This window comes from Chiloscyllium plagiosum, chromosome 17 (assembly GCF_004010195.1).
Source record: "Chiloscyllium plagiosum isolate BGI_BamShark_2017 chromosome 17, ASM401019v2, whole genome shotgun sequence".
In the NCBI taxonomy this organism is placed as follows: Eukaryota; Metazoa; Chordata; class Chondrichthyes; order Orectolobiformes; family Hemiscylliidae; genus Chiloscyllium; species Chiloscyllium plagiosum.
Window position 1 is genome coordinate 65,757,127 of NC_057726.1, and position 22,988 is coordinate 65,780,114.

Genomic DNA, 22,988 nt, shown 5'->3' on the forward strand with positions numbered 1-22,988 from the left:
TAGTGTTAGGTATAGGGGGTGTGGACTTGTTGGGCCTGTTATCCACACTGTAAGTAATCTAATCTATATAATAAAAAAAGATTAGTCAGAGGGGAAAGGTAAGAGAAACAAAGGCTAGGCTGCTTGACTGATGAACAAGATAGACAATAGAATAGGCCTCTTACAGTTAGAAACAAGATGAGTTATAATGAGAAACAAAGAGATGGTGGACCAATTAAATGTATATTTTTGGTTCTGTCTTCACAGAGGATGACACAAATAATGTACCAAAAATTTTAATAAGCATGTTGTATCTTGGATCTTTAAGTAGTGATGGTAAAAGCTTCAACGTCCATTTCATCATGTGGCAAATCAGGAATCTTTCCTGCTGTTACTGTCTGTCATTGGTGTGTGAGATGTATTTGCAGATTGATTCTTAACCTGTTTGGCTGAATTGAGAATGTACTGTCAAGTCCTGGGGTGGGGCTCGAGCCTGAAGCATCCGAATCAAAGGCAGTAGTACTACCCACTGCGTCCGAAAACCTCAAAGAGTTGGAGTAGTGATATTGATGAAGGAGGACAGCACATTTCTGAAGAGAGATGATATCCTAAAGAGATCAAAAATAGAATATATTTGGTTAGAGCTAAGAAATCTTTGCGACACCATTACAATATGGGGTGTATTCTAGAAGAAATATAAATTTCTTCCTTGGAATAAATTTGCAAAGGGAATGCAAGATTTTCTGTTGGTTATAATGAGGGACATTATTCCAATAGATAGCAATAGCAGAAGGTGTAAGTTTGTGGAGTGTATTCTAGAACATGTTCTAAATTGATGTGTTCCCAATCCAATGAGAAAGGAGGCAATGGGAATGAGGTAGCTCAAGGGAATCAAGTATTAATCAGGGAAAATTTAGGGGAAATTGTTCATACAATCATGAGATTTAGGTTAGCTAGGGAGCAATCAGAGTAGCAGTAGTTATTTGAGGGAGGGCCAATCTCAATAGTATGTGAGATTGATTCAAGTTCACCTTGGCTAGATCTAAGGTTGGTAGGCAAAATTGCTGCCTTTAAAAAGAGGTTGGCTGCAGTTGAGATATATTCTCACAGAGCGGAAAGGTAAGAGAAACAAAGGCTAGGCTGCTTGACTGATGAACAAGATAGACAATAGAATAAAGCAGAAAAAGTATGTGTTTGGCAGTTATCAGGTTGGCAATATATGTGAGTATTAGGCTGCATTGAGGCCAAATTTTTTTTTAAAAAGGAAATAAATGAAACAGACAGTATGAGATGATGCTCGCAGCTCATATAAAAGGGAATGCAAAAGTCTTCCATAGGCATATAAATAGTAAGCGGCTGATTAAAAGGAGAAGTGGAGCAAATTAGGGACCAAAAGAAATTTACAGGGGAAAGCAAGGTCATGTCTGACGTATTAAAATGAAGGCTGCAATTCTAAATGTATTGCAGAAACAACAGGACTTAGGAGTATATGTTCACAACTTGTTGATGATAGCAGATTGAGACAGTGATTAAAATACATAGAGGGTGTCTATTGAGTCCACGCTGACTCTCCAAAGAGCAGCTTACCCATGCCATCTTTTCCCTGTACCCTGCATTTCCCATGGCTAATCCACCTTACTTACACATCTTTGGACTATGGGGGGAAACTGGAGAATCCAGAGGAAAGCTACACAAATATGGGGAGAATGTGCAAACTTCACACAGACAGTCACCCAAAGATGGGTAAGGGAATTTAAAATGGGGCATAGAATACAAGACCAAGCATGTTATGCTGGATCTTTATGAAACACTAGTTTGATTTTGTCAATACCAAGATCTCCAATATTGGGCACCATGTTTTCAGAAGGATGTGAAAGCATTAGAGTTGGTGCAGATAGGATTTACAAAAGTGCTTGCCAGGATGGGGGACTTTCAAGGATAAATTGGAGAAACTGACCTTTTCTCCTATCAGAAAAGGAAGTTGGAAGGAGTCTTAACACAGGTTTTCAACATCATGACATGGAGAGAACTTGTTTCCTTTAGCAGAAGGATTGAGAATGGGAGGGAATTGATTTAAGATGATTGGAAAAGAACCAAAAACATTTCCATCGAGTGAGTGGTTAGAATCTGAAATTCACTGTCCAAATACGTGCAGGCAGTTTAATTGTGACAGGATGTACATGTATTTGGAAAGGCAAGGACTGATTAGGGATAGTCAACATGGCTTTGTGCGTGGGAAATCATGTCTCACAAACTTGATTGAGTTTTTTGAGGAAGTAACAAAGAGGATTGAGGGCAGAGTGGTAGATGTGAAAATAATTCCAGTCTTTTTAACCTTTCCTCATAGCCAATAACTGTGTTTACTGTGAAAAAGGACAAGGCAGATATAGAATGTTGGGAAATAGACAGTGACATCTTGAAAAATGTCCATATTATACAAGAGAAGGTACTGGATGTCCTGAAATGCATATAAGTGGCTAAATGCCCAGGACCTGATCATGTGTACCCTAAAACTCTTTGGGAACCTAGGGAGGTGTTTGTTGACCCCCTTGCTGAGATTTGTATTATCAATAGTCACAAGTGAGGTGGCAGAAAACTGGAGGTTGACTAATATGGTGTCACTATTTAAGAAAGGTGGTAAGGAAAAGCCAGGGAACTATAGATTAGTGAGCCTGACATCAGTGGTGGGCAAGTTGTTGGAGGGAATCCTGAGGGACAGGATTTCTATGTATTTGGAAAGGCAAGCAGTAATTAGGGATAGTCAGCATGTCTTTGTACATGGGAAATTATGTCTCATGAACTTGATTGAGTTTTTTGAAGAAGCAACAAAGAGGATTGATGAGGGCAGAGCGGTGGATGTGATCTATATGGACCTCAGTAAGGTGTTTGACAAAATTCCTCATGGAAGATGGTTAACAAGGTTAGATCTTATGGAATATAGGGAGAACTAGCCATTTGGATACAGAACTGACTTGATGGTAGAAGAGAGTGTGGTGGTGGAGGGTTGCTTTTCAGACTGGAGGCCTGTGATGATCCACTACTTTTAGTCAATTGTATAAATGATTTGGATGTGAACATAAGAGATATAGTTAGTAAGTTTGCAGATGACATCAAAATTGGAGGTGTAGTGGACAGCAAAGAAGGTTACCTCAGAGTACAACAGGATCCAGATCAGATGGGCCAATGGGCTGAGGAATGGCAGAGGGAGTTTAATTTAAATAAATGTTAGGTGCTGCATTTTGGAAAAGCAAATGCACAGCACAGGACCTATACACTTAATGGTAGGGTGCTGGGGTGTTGTTGAACAAAGAGACCTTGGAGTGTAGATTCATGGCTTCTTGAAAGTAGAATTGCAGGTAGGTAGGATAGTGAAGAAGGCATTTGGCATGCTTTCCTTTATTGGTCAGAGCATTGAGTATAGGAGTTGGGAGGTCATGTTGCGGTTGTACAGGACATTGGTTAGACGACTGTTGGAATATTGCATGCAATTTTCATCTCTTTCCTATCTGTGAAACTTGAAAATGTTCAGAAACATTTACAAGTATGTTGCCAAGGTTGGAGGATTTGAGCTATAGGGAGAGGCTGATTAGGCTGGAGCTGTCTTCCTTGGAGCGTTGGAGGTTGAGGGGTGATGTTATAGAGGTTTATAAATTCATGAGGGGCATGGATAGGATAAATAGACAAGGTCTTTTCTTTTGGATGGGGGAGTCCAGAGGGCATAGGTTTAGGGTGAGAGGGGAAAGACATAAAAGGGACTTAAAGGGGCAACTTTTTCATTCAGAGAATGGTGCATATATGGAATGAGCTGCCAGAGGAAGTGGTGGAGGCTGGTATTTAAAAGGCATCTGGATGGATATATGAATAGGAAGGGTTTAGAGGGATATGGGCCAAATGGTGGCAAATGGGATTCGATTAGGTTAGGATATCTGGTCGGCATGGACGAATTGAACTGAAGGGGTCTGGTTCTGTGCTTTGCATCTCTATGGTGAACCTTCTCTGCATTATCTCCAAAGTTTTCATGTCCTCTTGGTAATGTGGTGACCAAAACTACACACAATATTCCACATGTAACCTAACAAGGGCTTTATGTAGCGGCAACATGGTTTGCCGACTCTTGTATTCCATGCCCTGGCCGAGGAATGCTTTTACTGAGCAGTTTTCTTTTTCAAGGACACATTGTGTGTTCTATAGAAGTGTTAAAGTACAACTTCTTCAGAGTAGTATGTCTTTGAGTAACCAATAAGTAATCACACAATTCCACTTCTCTTTGAATTATAAAAAGCAAATTCTTCATTCTCTTCAACGCAGCCAAAACTTTAACTTTTTTCCAGTTTATATTTCCAAACAAAATATATGTAGTCTTTACAATGTGTATATTGAATTAGAGTTTGGAGTATATGCATTTTCTAAATATAAAAATAGCCTTGGGGGATCTGAAGGTTATGGATGACCGCACTGAACTCTGAGAATTTGGTTGTGGTTCTGCATGACAGCTTAGCGAAGGAGATAGTATCACATTTGCTCTTTGGAAAATGGAATATATTTTCTTAATGGCTTTTCACATTGTGTCAGTATCCAATCGATAGATATTGGTATCAAGCAACACCTTGAATTGCTTTGTTCCAGATACACATGGTGAAAACTTGTAGTTTTGATTTTTCTTTTTGATGCAAACCCAATCTCCAGCTTCATATCATGGTTTGTTTGCACATGTTCGTTTGTCAAAGTATGCTTTGGATTTACCTTGTCACTTCATGATTTCTTCTCTTTTCACTCTCAAATTCCTGTGTTGCAGTTTTTCTCCATTTAAACAATATTCCGTTCTTTTGATTTCCCTTCTAAAAATTGAAATTTTTTTTCTTTTAATTAGTAAACCAGTTTTAACATTTGTTAAAGAATATGTTATGAAGTTACAATAAGCTGTAATAGTTATTCTGCTGTTAAAGGTGAAAACTGATGTGACTCATGTTTGTCCTGAATAACAGTCAGGCAAATTGATCACCTGCTGGTTTAATTGGGTAGTTACAAATTTATTACTGTTTGTGGAACAGTGGGACTCAATTATCAGTACATGTTTCCCAACTGTGTCACAACAAGAGTAACACTGGTATTCCCAATCACAGTCCTTTATAAAGTAGAATAACCAAAGGGCTCTTGTGACATAGTGGTAATGTCCCTACCTTTGGACTGAGGGATCTGGGTTCAAGTCCCACCTGCTCCAGAAGTGTGCAATAACATCTCTGAACAAGTTGTTTAGAAAAATAGGTTAAATTGAAAACAAAAGTAGAATATTCAAAATTTGACTGGGCAAGGTATTTGATGGGACAGTTCATATGAACAAAACACAAACTTGATTAGCTAAATGATGTGTTAGTACCCTGGAACATCCTATAATGAGTATTGTTGAAATATCCAGAGTGAACCTGATCTTCACTAAGTAATACAATTCAATAGAACTATATGAAGTAACGTCTGACAATTTTTCAATATTTATATTAACAATGTTGGCAGAGCATTTTGTAATGCTTGATTCTGTAATTGTGATTTTTAATGGGTAAATTAGACTATAAATTCCCAAAATCAATTATACTGAATAAAATGCAGGAATTTTAACTATAAATATTGATGAAAATATGTTTGGCTATTCAATTTTATTAAAATAAGAAAAACAAACTCTGTCTATTAATAGTCCAACCTTGCAAATAATGTCGTAGATTCATTTGTCATAAGCATGAATATTTTCCTTCATTGAACATAGAACATAGAAAAGTACAGCACAGAACAGGCCCTTTGGCCCATGCTGTTGTGCCGAGATTTAATCCTAATGTAAAATATAGTAACAACCTACGCACCCCTCAACTCACTGCTATCCATGTGCATGCCCATCAGTCGCTTAAATGTCCCCAGTGACTCTGCTTCCACCACCATCGATGGTAACGCATTCCATGCATTCACAACTCTGTGTAAAAAAAAAACCTACCTCTGACGTCTCCTTTATACCTTCTTCCTAATATCTTCAAACTATGACTTCTCGTACCAGTCAATGCTGCCCTGGGGAAAAGACTCTGGCTATTGACACTATCTATTCCCCTCATTATTTTGTACACCTCGATCAGGTCTCCTCTCTTCCTCCTTCTCTCCAGAGAGAAAAGTCCGAGCCTATTCAACCTTTCTTCATAAGGCAAGCCCTCCAGTCCAGGCAGCATCCTGGTAAACCTTCTTTGCACCCTCTCCAAAGCCTCTGTATCTTTCCTATAGTAGGGTGACCAGAACTGGACACAATATTCCAAGTGTGGCCTCACCAGGGACTTGTAGAGCTGCAGCAAAACCTCACGGCTCTTAAACTCGATCCTCCTGTTAATGAAAGCCAAAACACCATATGCTTTCTTAACAACCCTATCCACTTGTGTGGCAACTTTGAGGGGTCTATGTACTTGCACACCCAGATCCCTCTGTTCCTCCACACTGCCAAGAATCCTGTCTTTAATCCTATATTCAGCATTCGAGTTCCACCTTCCAAAATGCATCACTTTGCATTTATCCAGGTTGAACTCCATCTGTCATTTCTCAGCCCAGCTCTGCATTCTGTCTATGTCACGCTGCAGCCTACAGTAGCCCTCTATACTATCGACGACACCTCTAACCTTTGTGTCATCTGCAAATTTACTCAACCTCCTCATCCAAGTCATTTATAAAAACTACAACGAGCAGAGGCCCAAGAACAGAGCCCTGCGGGACCCCACTCAACACTGTCCTCGAGGCAGAATACTTTCCATCTGCAACCACTCTGCCTTCTGTCAGCCAGCCAATTCTGAATCCAGATAGTCAAATCTCCCTGTATCCCATACCTTCTCAAGTGTTTTTTTTTAATTCATTCATGGGATGTGGGCATCTCTGGCTGAACCAACATTTATTGACATTCCTGAGGAAGAGCTTATGCTCGAAATGTCGACTCTTCTGCTCCTCGGATACAGCCTGACCAGCTGTGCTTTTCCAGTGCCACACGTTTTGATTTTATTTTTCTTTTTTATTGTAGTGCTTATTTTTCCCCAGCACCCATGGTGTGTGTGTGTGTGTGTAGGTGTGAGACACAGTGACAGACATAAGGTGCACAAATCTTTATTCAATTTCCACCACCAGGAAGATAGGAAAACACCCGAGTGTCCAGTGACAAGCAGTGCCCTTCACATCAAAGGGCAGTGCTGTGTGATCAAACAGTGAAGGGGAGGGTAGGGACTAAATCAAAATAGAGTTCGCCACACGTTTTGACTCTGATCTCCAGCATTTGCAGTCCTCGCTTTCTCCTAATTAGTCAGAGTGCAGTCAAGAGTCAGTCACATTGCTGTGGGTCTGGAGTCACATGTCAACCAGACTTGGTAAAGATGGCAAATTTCCTTCCCTAAGGGATATCAGTGAACGACAATTGGCAATGGTTTTATGGTCATCATTAAACTCTTACTTCTAGATTATTATTGAATTCAAAGTCAACCATCTGCTATGGTGAGTATTCAAACCCTGGCCCCCAGAGCATTGCCTGGGCCTCTGGATTACTAGTCTAACAATAGGAGTACTAGGCCATCGCCCAACCCTTTAGTTTGTAAACCCCAGGAGTTTAACCTGATGTTCCAAGTTAAATAGGGCATCATTTACAATCACAGCTGGTGTGACAACATTCTGTCATTTCTGGATTTCTTTATGGGCTCCTTCTAATTTTGACTGACCTATAGAAATACTGCCCGCATAAAAGTGGCAAAAAAAGCTGGTGTCAATAATCAAAGGTCACAGGAGGCTCAAGCTTTCCTCCCACAGTCCAAAAAGTATAGCTTAGGTGGATTAGCCATAGGAAAATGCAGAGTCAGGGGTTTATGGTAGGAGGGGTGTGGATCTGAGTGGGATGTCCTTTGGAGGGTCAGTGTGTACTCAATGGGCTAAATGACCTGCTTCCACACTGTAGGGATCCTATGATTTAAAAAAGTACATGACCATGAGTTTCTATGGTAACCTCATCACTGGACCCCTAATAATATGGTGGATATAAATGTATAGCAACATGTTAATGATGCTGATTGAGGGATAATTACTGGTCAGGACAATGGGGAGACATTCCCTCCACTTCAGTGCCATGGGAATTTTCTGTCTACCTGTGAGGGACTTGATTTAATCTGTCATTTGAAAGATAGCACTAATGCAACTGCATCGCAACATGGAACAGTACAGCATAGGAACAGGCCCTTTAGCCCACCATGTCTGTGCCATCCATGATTCTATTGTAAACTAATTCCATCTGCCTGCTTATGATACTCATCCCTCTGTTCTCTGCTTGTTCATGTGTGTCTAAATGCCTCTTATACTTTGCTGCTATTTCACCTCCCCTGGTAGCATGTTCCAGGGAGATGCTACCTTCTGTGTGAAAAACTTTCCACGCACATTTTCTTTAAACTTTCCCCTCTCACCTTAAACATATTCCCCTTAGAATTTGATATTTCCAACTTGGGAAAGAGACTTCAACTATCCACCCTCTCCAAACCTTTCATAATTTTATATACTTCTATCAGGTTGCCCCTCACCCTCCAACGCTTTACTGAAAACAATCCAAGTTGTCTAACCTCTCCTTATAGCTAATATACTCCAATCCAGGCAACATCTATTTAAACCTCTTCTGCACCTCTCTAAAGCCTCCACATCCTTCTTTTAGTGCGGCGACCAGAACAGTACTCCAAATGTGCACAGTACTCCAAATGTGCCCCAACCAAAGTCTTATATAGTTGCAACATGACTTGCCAATTATTATATCCATCTGACTGATGAAGGCAAACATTCTTTACCACCTTCTCCACTGTATTTCCACTTTCAGAGAACTATCGATTTGGACTCCAAGATCCCTCTATGTCAAGACTCCCAAGAGTCCAGCCATTCATAGTATACTTTTCCTCCTGCATTAAACTTGCCAAAATGCTCTCAGTTGTCCATCTACCATTCAGCTGCCCAACCTTTCAGCTGATCTACACCATGCTGCATCCTTTGATATCCTTCCTCACCATCCACCACTCCACCAATTTTCATGTTGTCTGCAAACTTACTAATCCAAATCATTCATATACATTGCAAAGAACAACAGCACTAGTCACAAACCTTCAGTCAGAAAAGCACCTCTTCACCTTCTGTCTTCTATGGACAAGCCAATTTTGTATCCACCTTGCCAACTCACTAATGGATTCCATGCGATTTGATCTTCTGGAACAGCCACTACATGAGGAATTTTCTCAAACACTTTAGCAATGTTCATTGTTACGTTCTTTATGACAATAACGGTGTGGAGCAAGAAGTGCTGTGCTAAACAAGATCAAGCTTCTTACTTGACCACTGAGGTCACAATTTTATTTTAGCCGCCAATTTCAATAAGCAGCAAACCCTTGAACCCATCATCATTGGCTGACCCTTGCAGACAAGGGTCTCTTCCACTCAAGGTGAGTCCATAGGTGGTTGTACAGTCCAATGCGGCTTCCGCAGATTCTGCTACACTTGGAGCAGAAGGTGGTCATGGGATGGGGTGAGTGGGGCATTGGTGCTCCTTCCGCTGTTTTCGCCTGGCTTCTGCTTTTTCCTGACGGCAAGTCTCGAGGTGCATGACACCTTCTCAAATGTGCCTCCTCCATTTTGGACAGTTTGGGTCAGTCATTGAGGTATCTGTGGGAATGCCACACTTTGCCATTGAGGCCTTAAGGGTATCCCTGAAGCATTTTCTCTGTCCACCTGGGGATCACCTTCCGTTTTGAAGCTGGGAGTAGAGCACATGCTTGGGGAGTCTTGTCTGTCATATGGTTAAAAACAAGGACTGCAGATGCTGGACACCAGAGTCTAGATTAGAGTGGTGCTGGAAAAGCACAGCAGGTCAGGCAGCATCCGAGGAGCAGGAAAATTGACGTTTTGGGCAAAAGCCCTTCATCAGGAATAGAGGCAAGGTGCCTGCAGAGTGGAGAGATGCTGCCTGACCTGCTGTGCTTTTCCAGCACCACTCCAATCTAGACTCTGTCATATGGTGCCCAGCCCGTCGCATGCGATGGTCAGTACTTTGATGCTGAGGAGGTTGGCCTGGTCAAGGACACTGGTTTTGGTGTGTCTGTCTTCCCAGCAGATTCATAGGATCTTACGCAGGCAACGTCAGTGGTATGCTCCATATCCTTGAGATCCCTGCTGGAGATATTGCTCTGAGACGTGGACTATAGGAGGGTGGGAACTACCACAGCTCTGTATACCATGAGCGTGGGTTTGGATCTGATCTTGTTGTCCTTGAACACCCATTTCCTCAGGCAGCCCAGGGCGGGGCCAGCACACTGGAGGCGGGGCCAGCACACTGGAGGCGGGGCCAGCACACTGGAGGCGGGGCCAGCACACTGGAGGCAGGGCCAGCACACTGGAGGCGGGGCCAGCACACTGGAGACGGGGCCAGCACACTGGAGGCGGGGCTAGTACACAGGAGGCAGGGCCAGCACACTGGAGGCGGGGCTAGCACACTGGAGGCAGGGCCAGCACACTGGAGGCGGGGCCAGCACACTGGAGGCGGGGCCAGCACACTGGAGGTAGGGCTGGATCTCTTCAGCAATAACTGCTTTGATCGATAGGAAACTCCTAAGGTATTGGAAGTGGCCAACGTTCTCTCAGACATTCCCGTGGACCTTGTTGATAAGGGGTTTACTCCTCAATGCTGGTCCAGGTTGGTGGAGAACCTTTGTCTTGAGATTTCAGCGTGAGACCCGTGCTCTCATCTGCTTATATAAATGTGCAGAAGATGGTCTGGAATTTGTCCTGAGTTTGCACATGCACAAGCATCATCTGTGTACTGTAGCTCAATGACAATGGTTGGGGTGACTTTGGTTTTGGCTGGAAGGCAGCGGAGGTTGAATAATTTCCTGCTGGTTCTGAAGGTAAGCTCTACCCCAGTAGGGTGCTGCTCAGCGGTGAGCTGAAACAATGCGGCAAGGTAGATCAAGAAGTGTTGGGGCAATTATATATCCCTGCTTGACATCAGTCCAAAGGGGGAATGGGTTGGTGTTGAGCCATTTGTCATTACCACAACTTCCATGTCGTCATGGAGTAGGAAAAGGCTGGTGACCAAGTTTGTGGTGCAGCCAAAGTGGAAAAGGACACTTCATTATGCTTCCTGGTTGATGATGTCAAATGCCTTCATAGGATCTAAGAACCCCATAAAAAGGGTTAGGTTCTTCTCTCTGCATTTCTTATGCAGCTGTCGCCTGGTGAAAACCATGTCCATTGTGCCTCTCTGTGGCCAAAAGCCACACTGTGATTCCAGGAGGAGTTCCTCCTCCACAGGGAGGAGACAGTTGAGGAGGACCTTGGTAATGATTTTCCTAAGGGCGACATCAGGGTGCTTCCCCTGTAGTTACCACGGTCAGACTTGTTCCTTTGGTTGAAAATGTTCACAACTGTGACAACTGAGTTGTCCCATGATGTTCTCCTCCTTCCAGATAAGGCAGACAGGGATGTGAAAATGCAACGGGAGCTCTCTGTTTCCTCACTTCAATGCTTCAGCAGAGATACTGTCTGCTCCAGCAGCCTTGTTGTTCATAAGTTGCCAGATGGCCTTCTCTGTTTCATGCAGGGCTGGGGTATTGCTGAGCTTGTGGCATGTAGCCTGCTGTGGAATGTGGTCAATGGTGCTCAGATCGATGATAGAGCACTGGCTGAGGAGATCTCTGAAGTGCTCCCCCAAGTGTTGTTTATTGACCTCTTTACCTTTGATGAGGATCACTCCGTCCTTGGTCAGCAGTGATGTTGAGCCTTGGGTGTTTGGTCCATAGTGGTCTAACAGGACAGAAGAACCTGCACATCATGGTTCTTGGCTATTCGTTGGGCCTCCAGTGTTTTCTCCACCCACCATCTGTTCTTTATGTCGCGGGATCATTGTTGGACCTCTGCCTTCAGTCACCTGTAGGCCTGCCTTTTCTCTTCTGAGTTTGCATTCAGAAATGCCATGTGCTTCTGGCTTATCAGTTTTTGGATCTCCTGATCATTGTCATCAAACCAGTCTTGGGGTGTTTCCAGGTTAAGTGACCGACTTGAGTTTTTGCAGACATTGATAGTGGCCTTTAAAGCGGAGCAGAGGCTGTTGGAATCCTGTGACATGTGTTGTGAGGGTTACTAGGTTTGTGGAGAGGAGCTGGTTGTATGAGGCTATCTTTTCCAGGTCTTTGAGTGCCTCAATGTTGAACTTTTTGCAGCACTACTGCAGTGGGACTTTATTTATGTTGATCCTGGCTCAGATCAGGCGATAGTCTGTTCATCAGTCATCCGCTCGTGTCATGGACTACGCCTTGAACTACATCTCTTCCCAAGTACCTGCTTAACATTATTGATGGAAGTATTTAATGGCATTTCTGAATGCAAACTTGTGGGCGGCACGGGGGCAGTGGGCAGCACGGTGGCACAGTGGTTAGCACTGCTGCCTCACAGCGCCTGAGACCCGGGTTCAATTCCCACCTCAGGCGACTGACTGTGTGGAGTTTGCACGTTCTCCCCGTGTCTGCGTGGGTTTCCTCCGGGTGCTCCGGTTTCCTCCCACAGTCCAAAGATGTGCAGGGTTAGGTGAATTGGCCATGCTAAATTGCCCGTAGTGTTAGGTAAGGGGTAAATGTAGGGGTATGGGTGGGTTTCGCTTCGGCGGGTCGGTGTGGACTTGTTGGGCCGAAGGGCCTGTTTCCACACTGTAATGTAATGTAATCTAATCTAATCTAATCTAAATTTAACTAAAGACGTCCTGATTAAAACTAGATATGTTTAAACTCCCAGCAACCATTTTGCATCATTTCAGACATTGAGGGAATCACACAATTCTCCCTGAATCAGACATTCAAAATGGCAAAGGCTGAAGTGAAAAGAACAGGACTCGTAACAAAAATCCCAAAGCTCGGAGCTCTGAATAGGCAGGTGGCCAGTGGGCTTCTGCATCGTGGTGGTGTTCATCAAAACGCTACCACCTTTTAGATTAGATTACAGTGTGGAAACAGGCCCTTCGGCACAACAAGTCCACACCGACCCGCCGAAGCGCAACCGACCCAAACCCATTCCCCTACATTTACCCCTTCACTTAACACTACGGGCAATTTAGCATGGCCAATTCACCTAACTTACACATTTTTGGATTGTGGGAGGAAATCAGAGCACCTGGAGAAAATCCACGCAGACATGGGGAGAATGTGCAAACTCCACACAGACAGTCACCTGAGGCAGGAATTGAACCTGGATCTCTGGCGCTGTGAGGCCACAGTGCTAACCACTGTGCCGCCCATAAAAGTAACTGATATTCTGTTAATCCTCATATATAACACATACTTTCTATGTTGGAGAAGATCATGTCACAAAGTCCTTCAAAGAACCCATTCAGGGACTGTCAAGGATCAATGAAAATCTCTTCAGAGATAGCTGTTTTAATTGGAAGAGCAGCGGTGAATACTCTGGTTCTGAGTCTGGAGCTGCTACAACGCATTCTGGATGAAAGGGTAAGACAAGAGGGACTTCAGTATTGCCCACTGTCACACCTGAACATGTCTCTGCATTACCAAACAAAGATCTTCATGGAAAATAGAAATAGTGTGGATCTTCATAGAATCCCTACAGTGTGGAAACAGGCCATTCGGCCCAACAAGTCCACACCGATCCTCCAAAGAGTTTCCCATCCAGACCCATTCCACTACACTATTATTCTATATTTACCCCAGACTAATGTACCTAACCTACACATCCTTGAACCTATGGACAATTTAGCATGGCCAGTTCACCTAACCTGGGCACCTTTGGATTGTGGGAGGAAACCTGAGCACCCGGAGGAAACCCATTCAGACATGGGGAGAATACTTTAGTTTGGGCTTAAACTTGGATTTTTTTTTGGGTAAGTTCATTGTGCTTTTATTTTTGAAGGTACACACCACAAGGCTGAGTGAGATTTCTCGCCTTATCTTACCAAACTTGCCTCATTAAGTGTCTACCCTGCCCAGGTGATGCCATCCAACTTATTTTATTTTCCCCCTATCTTATTATGCACCATTTCCAAAAACTTGCTGTCAGCGATAGCTGTGAAAAGACTGGTATCCCTTGCACCCAAACTATCTTTAAAAGCTTGTTGTGCGTCTGGACCAGCACCATTGTGTGGAGCTGCACAATTCTTGACGTTTGCCCTGGACATAAGTTAGAGAAATTGGCACCCATTCTTGTGGACAAAGATCTGGAGGTCCTGCTGAAATAGGCTGGTTGAGATGCAATACATTCTCTTTCCCCAGGACCTACAGTGAAAGCTGCAGGACCAGATCATGCCAGCCTAGTCTGAGGTTTCCTCTCAGATCAGTGTAGTCTCAGCTATCTGGAGAAATGACCAGCAGCATGGAAAGAAGGTCAATGACCTTCTTCTTTCAGCCAGCCCTCTCTAATACTATATAATCACATTGTCTCTGTCTTTGTTACTGTAACCATCTCCTACCAATCCTCATGTTCTACCATATTCACTATTGCCTGCAACATTTTCCCCACTTGCTGTCACCCATCCAAACCTTTGACATCACAGTCTCTCCCTGCCTACTCACTCAGTTCAGGAGACCTCCCTCATCTGCACCAAAGATAACTTCCAGCTCCTGTAATATCTGCTCTCTTTCTTTCCAGGAGGAAAACAACTCAAAGGTTAGAAAGAGTCAAGCTGAGTGGTGGACTGCAGAATATTTGGTTCATCATCGATTATGAGGAGAGCAATCTAACCCTGACCACCCCAAGTGGCTGATTATCCATATCCCAGCTCTTGGTCTGGTATCAGAGGCTGCCACTCACTTACTGTGTTGGGACCCCTGAACAAAACCTCTAAGACATTGGAGCAGAAATTAGGCCATTTGACCCATCGAATCATGGCTGAGAGGTTTTTACACCTCATTATTTTTCCCCATAACTTTTGATCCCTTTGGCAACAAAGAACTCCCCTATCTCTGTTTTAAGTATAATTAATGACCTGGCCTTCACAGCCTTCTGTGGTGATGAATTCCACAGATTCACTGCTCTCTGGCTGAAGACGTTTCTCCTTATCTCAGTTCTAAAGGGTCTTCCCTTTACTCTCAATCTGTGCCCTCAGGTCCTCATCTCTCCTGCCAATGAAGATATCTTGCCAACATCTACTCTGTCTAGGCCGTTTAATATTCTGTAAGTTTCAATCAGATCCCACCCCCCCACCCTTCCTTCTGTACTCCATCGAGTATAGTCCCAGAATCCTCAAATGTTCCACATATGTTAAGCCTTTCATTCCTGCGACCATTTTCGTGAACTTCCTCTGGATCTGCTTCAGGGTCAGTACATCCTTTGTGGTATGGGGCCCAAAATTGCTCACAGTATTCTAAATGTGGTCTGACCAGAGCTTTATAAAGCCTCAGAAGTACATCCCTACTTTTACATTCTAGTCCTCTTGAGATGAATGACAAGATTGTGTTTGCCTTCCTAACTATCGAATCAACCTGCAAGTTTACCTTAAGAGAAACCTGGACCAGGACTCCCAAGTCCCTTTGCACTTCAGATTTCTGAATTTTCTCCCCGTTTAGAAAATAGTTTATTCTTCCTACTCAAAGTGCATGACTTGACACTTTCCCACATTGTGTATTTCAACTGCCACTACTTTTCCCACACTCCTAACCTGACTTAAATCTTTCTAAAGACTCTCTACCTTCTCAATACTACCTGTCCCTTCACCTATCTTTGTTTCATCACAAACTTGGCCAGAATGCCCTCAGTTCCTTCATCCAGATCACTAATGTATGAAGTGAAAAGTTGTGGTCCCAACACTGACCCTTGTGGAACACCACGAGTCATCGGCTTCCATCCCAAGAAGGACCGTTTTATCTCCACTTTTGCTTATTTGCCAGACAGCCAATCTTCTATCCGTGCTAGTACCTTGTCTCTAACACCATGGGCACTTATCTTACTCAATAGCCTCCTGTGTGGCACCTTATCAAAGGCCTTCTGGAAGTCCTGATAGATTAAATCCATTGGTTATCCTTGATCTAACCTGCTCGGTACTTCCTCAAAGAATTCTAACAGATTTGTCAGGCATGTCTTCCTCTTGATGAAGCCATGCTGATTTTGCCCTATTTTACCATGCACTTTCAAGTATTCATAAATCTCATCCTTCACAATGGACTGAAATCTTACCAATGACTAAGGTCAGGCTAATCGGCCTTAAATTTCCAGTCTGTGGCCTTACATGCTTCTTAAGCAGTGGGGTTAAATTAGTGATTTTCCCTCCCTGACTCCAGTGACTCCTGAAACATCACTAGTAAAGCCTCCACTATCTCTTCCGCTATCTCCTTCAGAACTTTGGGGAGTAGCCCATCTGCTGCAGCTAATTTATCCACTTTCAAACCTCTGTTTTTCTCGCACATTCTCCTTGCTGATGGCCACCATACTTATTCCCCCCACCCCCTACCACTGTCTTGAATTTTCTGTATATTAATCGTGTCTTCCATTGTGAAGACTGACAGAAAGTACTTATTCAGTTCTTCAGCCATTTCATTGTTCACCATTACTACTTCTCCAGTGTCATTTTCCAGTGATTCACTGTCCACTTTTGCCACTCTTTTGCCCTTCATTATTTACAGGATCTCTTGCAATTGTTTCTAATATTACTGGCTAGTTTACCCTCCTATTTAATATTCTCCCTCCTTAATTTTTTTCTGCATTGGTCTTTGTAGGCTTCCCACTGCCCTTTGCCACATTATACGCTTTCTCTTTTGCTTTTATGCTATTCCTAACTTCCTTGGTCATCTATGGTCCCACTATCTCCACTGACTTTACTGAGAGCTTCACACAACAGTTATGCACGGTTATCTTTCCAATGAACTGATTGGTGAACCAATATAGGCAATCCACCTAACCTGTAGATTGTGCCATAGATTCCTAATTTCTTCACAATGTGGAAGGAAGCAAGATATTAGCATATTTTCCCATGTTAATGTTTATATTCAGCAAATGTTTACCACTCTTCTGCAGTAATATCCTAATGTGAATGTCTCAGATTGCCCAACAGCATCAATATGTCAATCCACATTGACAATATGGTGTGCTTGCTCAAGCTGTACCCAATGCTCTTAATACTTCACTTCCTCACCAACCAGTTAAATATGCTTAGAATTCTGCTGATATATGTTGGCATGCCTTTGATGTGGTTGCTGTGTTCCTTTGCATGTGGTTTCACACCATTCCCTGGTGCACGCTCCAAGCTCAGCCTCTGCCATCGCCCTACCCATTGATTCAGCATACCACATGTTTTGCGTGCCACACACACGCTACACTGACTCTGGTGCACAAAACATGTGCAAATTGTGTGGGGCAGGCCACATTTACCAAAGGCTTCCTATACCTACACTACATTGTTACAACTGTCATGGCCCACTCCCACATCTCCAAAAACTGTAATGTTGATGTGCAACCATGATAGTTTCAAATTTCCTTCTGTAGTGAAATAATGCATCAATACAGTACCCTTCTGTAGAAGGTGTTTTTGAAAGACCTGTTCTGGGGTAAACATGATGACTAGTTCTAGAATCCAGTTTGAAAATTGAATAACTGAAAAGGTGGTAATCCTACGTTTTTGTTTGACACCTTGACATAATTTGGTCAGTGGAATCATCTTGATGCTGATATGTCATTAGCTCTAACCTGTGGAAGTTGATTATTAACTTCAGTTGATCTTCTAGGGTGTCCATATCTTATTTGCATCCTTCAGACTCTCACCCATTAATCCTGAATGTGTCAATCCAGTGCTGTCCTTCATGCTCTATTTAAACTAATTTTGGAGGTTCACTCACTTCTTAATTCAAGAATCTCAATTGCAACCATAGATGAAATAATGCAAGTTCCTGTTCTACATCTGCTGACTTCAATACCTATTCATGGATTGGAAGTGTCATTTTCTTTCAAAGGCTTTCCTTTTACATCAGCCTGCTTTTTCTGTCAGGTTTTTTTTTCATGGGCTGCAGTTTCTTTTAGAAGCAGTTTTTTTAAGCTTCCAGTCTTTTTAAAAGTTTTTATTGTGCTGCAGTCTCAGCCACGTGGCTCTGTGAATCTGCACCCATACTTTCAGAATAAGCTCCACACTCAAAGCAATTGAGCAGAGAAATGGCACATTCAAGTCACTCTGCACCCCAGTCTCTGATCCACTACTGGATCAATCAACTACGCCAGTCCTGTGGCTCTTTGGCAGTGCCCAACCACCAATCCAGTTGCTGTGGTATTCACACAGTTCTTTAGTCTCCCAGGGTCCTGTCTATGGTGGGTTCTTTAGTAATACTGCTGAAGTATCTTCAGCCAGTCCAGATAAGCAATCAACACATTTTATTGAACATTGTTTTCAGAATTTCTCCAGTGAAACCAAACAGTTGTACATACTGTTACTCAAAAATCCTCAATGACTGCCCCCATGTTATGTAATTTGCTTGTTTATGTATATGACTGATATACGAGTCACAAGAATATAAGTGATATACAGCAATACCTGGGCTCTGTATTGTTACACAGGAATGAATGGGGTACATTTTACACTCATCTTAACTGTCAACCTACACCCACATCTCTGGTAATGTGAAATCAGGCATTATCTCCTTTGGCTACCTGCTTAGATTCTTAAGCAGGTTCCTCATTGAGTCTAATCAGCACCTTAGTAGGTACATATGGAGTGAACAAGGATGAACTGTACACAGAGCAAGAAACGGGACATCACAACCTCTATCTTCAAGCACATGTACTTCTAACTGAACCTGTTAACTACTGCTCAAATTCTCTAATGTGTTAAATAATTTGACATTGGTTTCAGACAGTTGGAACAGACTACAAACACAACCCAATCCAAATGATAGAACTGACCAATATAAGACATTATTCTATGGTCAGGATTCTCAAGGGACTTCAAAACTAAGGTAAGGGGAAATTTTGGGACGTGACACCTCCGAGGAGGTGGCGTATGGGAAGAGACAGTACAGGGAGGGATGGTGTATTAATGTGTCAATGTAGGGCAGGGATTAAAATGGGAATGGGGCGAGCAGAGATGTGGGATTGTTGTGGGCCGTAAGGGGAAGAGGGAGGTGATGGTATAGTGGCCCATCTGAGGTTTGAAATTGGAGTGCAGGGTGTGAGGGAGGGGTAGTGCAGAGGTTGTCTTGGGAGTTAGGGTTGTTGAGAGGGGAACGAAGTTTGTCTTGAATCACAGAGCGCATCCAAACAGTTCTTTTCAGTTTCAGTTAAATGTAATTAAGAGAAGATTCATCAACAGCAATTTACTTAAAAATGAATATTTAAGTAATGATCAAAGACAAAAAAGAAAGGAACATTTATTAAGGAAATAAAAAGAATGAAAAAGAGAGGAAAAAGACAATGAGCCTTACGCCCTTCAGGATCCCCTGTATCTTCTACAGGCCGAGTTTGTTCCTGGCACCATTCACGATCCCGGTCCAATGTGAAGTCCAACGACTTGGAACGAAACGATCTCTCCAACAGCAAGGCACAGAAAAACACACTGATTTTGCTGGCTTCAGCAAGTACAGCAATGTTCACAGAACTTATTTAAGGTCACACAGCTGTCGAATATTATCAACAAGTCTAGCGCTTCAGCCCATCCTGTACTATGTTGTTTGAGAGGTGAGGTGGTCTGTAGAGGGAGGTGTGGTGAGTGTATGCAGAAGCATTTTGACCAGCTCCTTTTTAACACTCCTATGCCCCACACTCTGCCATGTCAACTCCTGTGAGGAAAACAGAGATAAACACGGAGAAATAATGGTGCAACTAATGACTGTTATTGACAGTAGAGCCAGCTTTATAAAGAATGTTCAGGTCTAGTGTGTAACATATTACAAAATGAACATTTTATGGTAGAGATTAAAAAATAATATCCCAGGTATGGACCAATTTGTAATGAGATAATGCAAAGAATCAGTGGTAAGTTAAGAGGCAAAGGGAATAAACCATAAAAAGAACAACAAGCAAACAAGGGCTGGAAAGTTTGAATTATAAACAGAGATTGGACAAATTGGGTTTTCCTTAAAGCTGAGGAGATTGAGAGGCACATGATTGAGATGTATAAAATCATGAGGGGCATAGATAAGGTAGAAGTTTCCCCTCAATGGAAGGATCAGTGACCAGGGAACATAAATTTAAGGGAAGGGACAGAAGATTTACAGGAGCTGTGAGGAAAAATGTTTTCTGCCAAGACTGGTGGGAATCTGGAACTGACTGCCTGTGTTAGAGGTAAAAACCCTCATAACATTTAAGAAGCATTTAGAGTTACATTTGTGATGCCAAAACATACAAGTATATAGGCTAAGTTCTGGAAAATGGGATTAGAATAGTTAGTCGATGTTTCTGACTAGTACAGACAATATGTGCCAAAGGCCTTTTTCTGTGCTGTAGATCTCTATTGCTCAGAGTCGCAGAGATCTACAGCACAGAAACGGAGCCTTCAATCAAACTCATCCACACCAACCAGCTATCCTAAATTGAATTGTTCCAGTCAAACTGGCAGCGGAGTAGGATACTCCAACGGGAGTTCCTCAATTCATTCTTTTCTTTTCCCCTTTTTTTTCTCTCTTTCTCCCCTCTGTCTCTCAGTGGGTCTTAGCCTGGTCTCTTGCTGGCTCGTGGTGGGTCTGGCCTGGTCTCTCGACAGCTTGGAGACTCCTAGCCTTGTCTCTCAACAGCGCTTGGTGAGTCCCAGCTTGGTCTCTCGGCAGCTTGCAGTGGGAGCAAGCTTGGTCTCTTGGCAAGCTTGGTTTCTTGGTAGCGTGGTGGCTCTCAACCTCATGTCTCAGTGGCTCGTGGTGGGTTCCAGCCTCATCTCTCGCCGGTGCTCAGTCTAATTGGTTGTCTGTTGCTGGTCTCTCAGTGGCTCATGACAGTGTCTTGGCTTGGCATGTGAGTGGATCCTACCCGGACATGTAACTTGAGGCACCGAGAGAGATCGGAGAGGCAGCAGTTTCAGCAGTAGCAGTGGTATTTGCAGCAGTGAGAACAGACAGGGCAGAGGAGGATAAGTGGAGGACTCATCAAGACTGTTGAACTTCTAACTTATTCAATTATTTTCCTAGTTTAACCTATGAAAGACTTTAATGTAAGTTATTATGTTCTTTATTTATCTACTATTCTGTGAAATAATGCTCACCTTTCTAAGTCTCATTTCTCTTACTACTTTTTTACATAAGTTTTTTTGTGCTTTGGTACCTAAGATGGCACTGTGTGTGGTAAAATCATACACTTTTCCCTGTACTTCTGCACTTGAGTATGCATGACAATAAAATCTAAAAATCTAATCCAGTTCCATCTGCCAGCATTTGGTCCATATCCTTCCAAACCCTTCCAATTCATACCCATCCAGATGCCTTTTAGCTGTTATAATTGTTTCAGCATCCACCACTTCCTCTGGCAGTTTATTCCGTGCACATACCACCAACTACATGAAAAGACAGATCTTTAGGTCCCTTCTAAATCTTTCCCCTTAAATCTATGCCCTCTAATTTTGGACTCCCGTACCCTGGGGAGAATACCCCGAGTACCTACCTATGCCTCTCATGAATTAATAAACCTCTATAAGGTCACCTCTCAGCCTCCATTGCTCCAGGGAAGATATCCCCAGCCTATTCAGCCTCCAACCCAGGCAACATCCTTGTAAATCCTTACTGAACCTTTTCAAGTTTAATAGCATCTTTCCTATAGCAGGGAGACCAGAATTGAACACAGTATTCCAAAAGTGGCTTAACCAATGTCTTGTACAACCACAACATGACCTTCAAACTCCTATACTCAATGCACTGACCAGTAAAGGCAAGCATGCCAAACGCCTTCTTCACTATCTTATCTACCTGCAACTCCACTTTCAAGGAATTATTAACCTGCACTCTTTGTTCAGCAACACTCCCCAGAACCTTATCATTAAGTGTATAAGTCTAACCCTGATTTGCCATTGCAAAACGTAGCACCTTGCATTTATCTAGTTTAAACTTCATCTGCCACTCCTCAGCACATCTGATCAAGGTCCTATTGATCTCTGGGGTAACATTCTTTGCTGTCCACTGCACCTCTTATTTTGGTGTCATCTGCAAACTTATTGACCTATGGATCTATTGATACAAAACATTAACTCTCTTTCTCCCTTCACAGATGCTGCCAGGCATTTTGAGTTTCTCCAATACTTATGATTTCATATTTCCAGTACCCACAGAATTTTGCATTGAATTAATCTACAGGTAACATTTCTGTTGTTCACACTGCAGCATTTCATGTTACACTTAGCCACATTGTGCTTCATCTGCCATGTGTTTTGCCACTCCCTCAGTTTGCCTAAATCACCTAAACATCCTCCATTCAACTCGCAATCCTATCTAGTTTCCTGGGTTCTGGGCTCATCTTGTCAGGGTTTCAGCAAACAGTGCCTACTTTTTCCCACAAAAACAAGGCTAGAAAGGCACAAAAGGTCAGACAGCATCTATGAAGAGAGCAGCAGGGTTAATGTTTCAGAGAGACTACCTTTTATCAGAACTGAAGAGAAATGAAAATGAGTTATTGAGCCAGTGGAAGCTTACAGTGAAGCTCGACACAAACTTGAGGAACAATACCTTATGTCTTTGACTCTGTACTCTATAGCCTTTGCAATCAGCAACTTTAAATTAAAACCTCTGTCTTCATAGTGTTTTATCTTTTTCCTCTTATGTTACTGAGTTGGTCTTGACTTGTTTAGTCATAGAATCTCTTCAGCGCAGAAACAGGCCATTCGGCCCATTGAGTCCACACCAACCCTCCGAAACTTATTCCATCCAAACCCACTGCACTACAGTATAACCCTGAATTTTCCATGGTTAACCCATTTAGCCTGCACATCCCTTATTATGGGGCAATTTAGCATGGCCAGTCCACGTAACCTACACACCCTTGGATTGTGGGAGGAAGCAGCCAGAGGAAACCTGCACAGACTCAGGGAGAATGTG

The 22,988-nt window shown here is 42.8% G+C and overlaps 1 long non-coding RNA gene across 1 annotated transcript; it reads right to left on the minus strand.

Annotated features, from left to right (window-relative positions):
* Window positions 1–183: 183 nt before the first annotated feature.
* Window positions 184–19,453, minus strand: LOC122558693. The gene is made up of 3 exons (XR_006314228.1): window positions 19,401–19,453; window positions 4,723–4,817; window positions 184–587 (listed from the first exon to the last, which is right to left on the minus strand). It is a non-coding gene; the product is annotated as an uncharacterized LOC122558693 (long non-coding RNA).
* Between the last annotated feature and the right edge of the window lie 3,535 nt (window positions 19,454–22,988).